The sequence below is a fragment of the Nicotiana attenuata genome, unplaced genomic scaffold (assembly GCF_001879085.1).
Source record: "Nicotiana attenuata strain UT unplaced genomic scaffold, NIATTr2, whole genome shotgun sequence".
Classification (NCBI taxonomy): Eukaryota; Viridiplantae; Streptophyta; class Magnoliopsida; order Solanales; family Solanaceae; genus Nicotiana; species Nicotiana attenuata.
In genome coordinates, this window is record NW_017671952.1 from 31222 (window position 1) to 37636 (window position 6415).

General features: G+C 38.4%; 1 long non-coding RNA gene across 1 annotated transcript; it reads right to left on the reverse strand.

The window, feature by feature from the left end:
* Window positions 1-982: 982 nt before the first annotated feature.
* On the reverse strand, window positions 983-5507 carry LOC109211027. Its single transcript, XR_002065642.1, has 2 exons — window positions 1766-5507; window positions 983-1632 (listed from the first exon to the last, which is right to left on the reverse strand). It is a non-coding gene; the product is annotated as an uncharacterized LOC109211027 (long non-coding RNA).
* Between the last annotated feature and the right edge of the window lie 908 nt (window positions 5508-6415).

Genomic DNA, 6415 nt, shown 5'->3' on the forward strand with positions numbered 1-6415 from the left:
GAGAAAGTTATACCATTATGGTTATGGTCAAAATTATATGCAAGATCTGTTTCTTGCATTACCGTTGACTTTTAATAATCACAATGCCAAAATATTTTGGCGTACAATAGGTACGGGACCAATGACCATTCATGCCATAATAATGATATTATTTTCTTATATCATCTCAAACCTCCTTCTAGAGGTGAGTGTGGTATATACCACTAGCTCATATTCTTCCAAAAATGAATATGTATTCTTAAATCAGATGTTGTCACATTCACATCATGAATAGACCATAATCATCTATATGTGCTTTATAAAATCTCATGTCAAATCGATGACAAATATTTTCACAAGTGGGGGATTATTTTGAGAATCCTTATTATTCTCATTATCACAATGATGACGATTATAATTTCGTCTATTGCCACGTCCACATCCATTGATACATTCATAGTGATAATTTTGTCTTCTTTCAGACTTATCACATACTGCTATCACATTCTCTTAAGGGAATGAGAATGGAGCAAATTCAATGGGACGGGTTTCCACTTTTGTGCCCATAATCATACATGAATTTGATCATGGCAAGACATAGAAACTTTTACCACTTCAGGTGGTTATAATTTCTTACAAACTCCATTAGAGTATAATCAACCTTTGTTGTCTTTGCTTGTATATAAAATCAAATTATAGAATAAAAGAGAAAAATACGGTAAAATACTTACCTTAAATCCATAATTTAATCATGAAGGAAGTTCATGGAATAATTGACAATCATTATGCTCAATCCCAAAGCTTCTACTCAATTGGTTAGAGTCTCGTGCTGATAACGTGTTATAAAACAATAAAAGAAGAAGAAAGTATTGCAGAGAAAAATAGTGGGAGAGAATTGTTATTGATTTGGGATGAATTACAATGGAATAGAACCCTCTATTTATAGGGAGAGGGTGACTTAGCCACCAAGTAATAAACCCTAGAATCTCTCTAAATATAGACATTCACCATAAATAAAATTCTATTTATAACAAAAAGAAAGCATAAGAACAATAGTAAGAAAAAGAACAATAGTACTTCACACGCATTAGAGAGAGAAAGTCTATTCAATTTCTACAATTATATATAAACCTCCTCCCTCCCCTAACATGGTCTTATCCCCACATTGCAAAGGACCCAATACTCTCATTGCTACCGCAAACCCATGATCCACCGGACAGTAAAAACACACTGATGGATATGGAAACAACAATCAAGAACGCCTTCAAGAAAATCCAAGCAAAAACCACTTGACAAAGTCAAATGTTTACTGTCCACAATACCACCAACAGGAACAGAGCTCGAAGCAGCCTCAAACATAGGAAGTATCGAGCCAATCCCATTGTCTCAGGAATAAAAGCTCAGGATTTACCAACCATGGAAATTCTCACTTTTTATTAAGGTATTTTGAAGGAAAATCCCCTACCACCTCCTACGGACCAAGCTCCAGCAACTTTGGAACCCAACTGAACTATTTTTCCTAATTGACCAAGGATGGAACTTTTTCATAGTGAAAATTGTGAAAGAGGAAATATGACCGGTGCGCTGCAGGGGGGCCATGGTTCATTATGGGCCACTTCCTCCCAGTTCGGAACTGGGAGCCAAACTTCGTTCCTGCAAACACAAGGATACAATCCACAATTACATGGATTAGGCTACAATAGCTACCCACTAAGTTTTATGATTAAGAAATCCTGGGAAAAGTGGGAAAACGAATTGGAAAACTTTTGAAGATAAATACATGTACCTCTACTACTCTAAGAGGCAGATACGCGCTGATCTGCATCTAAGTGCCAATAGAGGTACCACTGCAAACATCGGTGGTAATAACAGGGGACCACAAACAACCCATTGTGTATGAGGGTGACGGTATTTTTTGCAAAAAATGTGGGCAAAATGGTCATATCTAAAAAATGCACCTTAGAAATAGTTGCCGGCATACCGAAATAACTGGAATGCTCAACAAGTACCCAAAAATCACCTGGCGAGGAAAGCTAAAAAACAGTCGAATTCCCAAGGATGAACATGCATTTAGGAAAAATAATGGAGAACCAAAAGCCCTTTTTTCGGACTGTCTTGTTTTCAAGCCTCCACTGGCTTCTCTAATAAATCGACTTCCTAAGGAAGAATTTTATGACGTAATTAGGGAAGACTCCATTCAAAAGCCACTAAACGAGTTCAACGCAGAGCAGCAAGTACGGTTAAGGGATATAACTATTAACCACTTTTCATTAAAAAATGAAATCATCACGAAAATGAAATAGAAGCAATTGGTAGCAAAGGACGACTCAACAGTGGTTAAAGTGTACAACCTAAATTCCGGTAATTCTCTCTCCTTGGGAAACACTTTGTACTGGGGTATGAGAGTAAGCGTAGGGCATGCCCAAATGAACAGGGCTAGCACACTAAAATGGGGCCTTGTAGAAATAGCCCCAAAAATGAGAGCGTGCAAAGCCCAATTAGGAAAGCAGATCAGTACTGATCTTACCCAATGCATAGTGGCCCACACGAGGGAAATCCACACTCACTACTCAGGCCAGTCACATGCTTTCACACATTCCTAACACACGCTCTAACCCCATTGACAAGATCCTTGGTAGCGAAAATCCCAATCACAAAATGCTGCACCAAAATCGGATTATTTTAAGATACCCGATGATATACCAAAATTGGTACCAAACTCTAATAAGAAACGTCAAAATAATGGGGACCCATTTGAAATTGACACATGCCAAAATCTCCCTAACTCGGTGAAGGAAGGGAACGAACACCCTAAACCCTCTCTCTGGGCGCAGCTGTGTAATCAAACTCCTACCCACACAATCTCCTCTCGTCATTTCCTCTCAGGTGATAAGATTGACGCTGCCCCCCTCCCCACAGACCTCAAATGATGGGAAATTTTCTGGCACGGAAACCTAATGAAAAAGAGGATAGCTTAAGGGAACACTCTGTGGATCCTAATGAAAACTCTCTTCCAAAAACACTCCAAGCAGCATCAATGACAAACAACCACCCTCAACAACATGCATCTACACAAACACAAGAAGAGGAAGCACTGCCCCTCATTTTCACATCTACACCACTGCCCCAGACCATTTCCAAACCTCTTGGTTGCTTCACGATCGGAGCCCTACCCATCATTGTAATCATCCAGAATCTCCACTATCTGGCCAAGGTAATGACTGCATATCTAAACCATGTGATGATGAACTTTGGCCACCAGCTCTAGCTGGCAACCCTGATACAAGCTCAGGTAGCCCTAAGCCAGCAAACATCTCATCCTGTTGATGAACCAGATTAGTCACACCCTCCTCTTCTTCCCCCGTGTGTCACTAGGAGAGTCGATCCCTAGTTCACCATTTACCTCATGGACACCATCATAGCTAGTGGGATCGGCACCACAGACAACACCGCTGGCAAGGTCGGAAAAGGTTCACGAGCATCTAGAAGCATCCAAATTGGAAATAGAAACATTGATCACAAAACTAGGAGTCTCCAAACAAAGGCAATACTCCTTCGGTGGGAGGAACTGCTATAATTCAAAGGGCCAGGGGCGAAATGCTTATCGCACACTTTTCAGGTAATATTGTGATGTATGTGGTAAGCCTAAGGTTTCCCTTAGAGCAAGACTCAGCAGCAAAGCTAAGTCCGACTATGGACTTGAACCCCACCCCACAACTGTAGTAGGACAACTATCCCCTGAAGAAGAACTTGGAGAGCCCTTCCCCAAAAGGGAAAGGCGAGTGCCTGAAAAGGAAGTCACCACCACAACCCAGGATGTTAATGAATTTTATAATCTGAAATGCTCGGGGGATTAAAAGTGGGAAATTTAGGAGACACTTTGCTGAGATGGTTAAGCTGCATAAGCCATCTATGCTTGTTTTACTTGAGACTAGGATGACTGAGCACAAGCACATGATTCAGGAGTTGGGTTTCTCAGGACAAATCTAGAACTCTGTTGTGGGCCTCTCAGGGGTTATTGTCATCATGTGGAAGGATGACATGACATCCTGAAGATTGATGAGGTTTCCACCACACCACAGGGCATCAACGTCATGGTCAAGATAACCCCTTCCTTCAACCCTTGGGTCTTTACTGCTATCTATGCTAGTAACACCTATGCCACTAGAGGAATTTTATGGGAACAACTTAGGTTAATCCCAAAGAATTACAAGGTCAGTTAGTTAGTAGGAGGGGATTTCAATGAAATCCATAAAGCTTGAGATAAGCAAGGGGATAATTGCATCTTTGTCCTTAGAGCTAACCTCTTCCGACAGTGCACTAATCCTCGTAAATTAATTGACCTAGGTTTTAAAGGGAGTAAATATACTTGGACTAGCATGGGATATAGGAATAAGAGCTAGCTCATACTTGAAAGATTGGATAGATGTTACGCTAAGGAAGATTGGATTCAAAAATACCCAAACTACTATTTTTCACCTAGCTAGGACCCATTCCAACCATTGTCCTATGATTAGGTTGTGGCATAACTCCACCAACTCTAGCTAAACCCTTTATGTTTGAACATATGTGGTGTAGCTATGTCATACCCCAATATTTTAAATGATGACATATTGTACATTTAGAAAATAATTTAAGTCCAAAGGAAAAAAGGACAAACTAATAAAACAAAACAAAAAAAAAGAAAGAATGGAAACAGAAAAGGTAAGCCCATCAAAACAATTCTGCCAATGAATTAAAAAGGGTTAGGGGAAGGGAACGAAGCAAAAGCTTCAAAAGGAAAGAAAACGATAACAGAAGTAGGGAAAAAAGGAAAGAAGGAAAGAAAAGAGAAAAGAAGGAGGAATAAGTCCATGCAGTTGAGAAATCTTAAGCACTAATTGATTCTACGGTAATACTTGAGCTTCTTCTTCTGATAGATTTTAATTTCGTTTCCCATGATTGAAAGATTCTACAGAGTAATAGAATTTTCACTGTTTCATTCACGTAATTGAGAATTATCTTTCTGAAGAATCTATAGAACTTTATGAAATTGGATTAATAAATTATATGAACAGGTTGAAGTTGATAGATTAGTAATTACTCATCGCATGGGTAAATATAATCCGGCGATATAAGAGTCAAAAATGAAACCTCAAGGGTTGAGTATTCTAAATTATCAATGAATTATCCTAAACAAGAAAATTAACACGAGATCGATATTGATGTGATTATAGATTGATTGAAGAAAGTTGTACAGATCGCTCGAGGTTAGGAGTTTGATATTTCGACACGAGTATTGCGAGTAGTAACCGTACCGCAATTTGTGTTTTCATAACTTACATGATTTACACATGATTTTTAGTATGAACATGTTATGATACCGAAATAATTATTTGAGATGACTACAGTTGTTATAAATATTTTCACGGTTATTAGATATATTTTACCGTTACTTGAGATATGATTACTGTTACCGAATGAAATTACATGATTTGATAAGAACTGAAATGCCCTGTACTATTTTAAAAGTTTTTTCATATGAGTATTGACGGATTATAAAGACAAGTATAAATACGAGGAGACCTTGAAGGATCATGACGACGGGTTCGTTAGACCTGGTGCACTTGTATTTATAGATTACCGATTACAGTTACAGCCCTCGCTAGTGAGAAGGTAGAACTAGCATACAGTTACAGTTTTCCACGATCAAGGACCTACAGTTATATTTGAATCCTTTTACGCAGTGTTTTAAAAGGCATTTTCGGGGCGATCCCTGAGGCGAGGCACACCAAAAGTGTCCCAAGGCAATGGTGTGGGGCAAAAGTCTCAAGAGGCGTACGCCCAGCAATGCGGGGCTTTAGCCCGGGCGTTCGGGGCGCCCGGACGTTTGGGGCGCGTTTTTGTAGTGAGGCGCAAGCCCCATAGACTTTTTCAAATTAAAATAAAATTTATTGAATAAGTCCTTCATATAATACCCAAATTCTCAAAAGTCAGCTTATAATTACTCAAAAGTTTTAAAAAGGAATTGAAGTGTATTAAATTAAAAGTCACGATATTTTTACTAATTGAAATGGTAATTTATGATCTTTCCCAATTCTTTATCTTGTCCGCTAGTTTGCTAATATCTCCTAAAAGCAACGAATATTCAATTTTTTTACAAATACAAAGAGAGCTCCATTCTCCTTCATATTCAAAGTTCAAATTGCAGGTTAGTCATACATTTTGTTCCTCCATGTAGAAAACTTTATTCTTTTTTGACTCAAGTTACTTGTGCTTGTAACTAGCGTATAATATATTATTTTGACTAGTTTTTTATGGAGATGGAGCGCGCGCGCACACACACACACACGCACACACGCACACACACACACACACATACACACACACACATATATATATATATATATATATATATATATATATATATATATATATATATATTTATATAATTTTC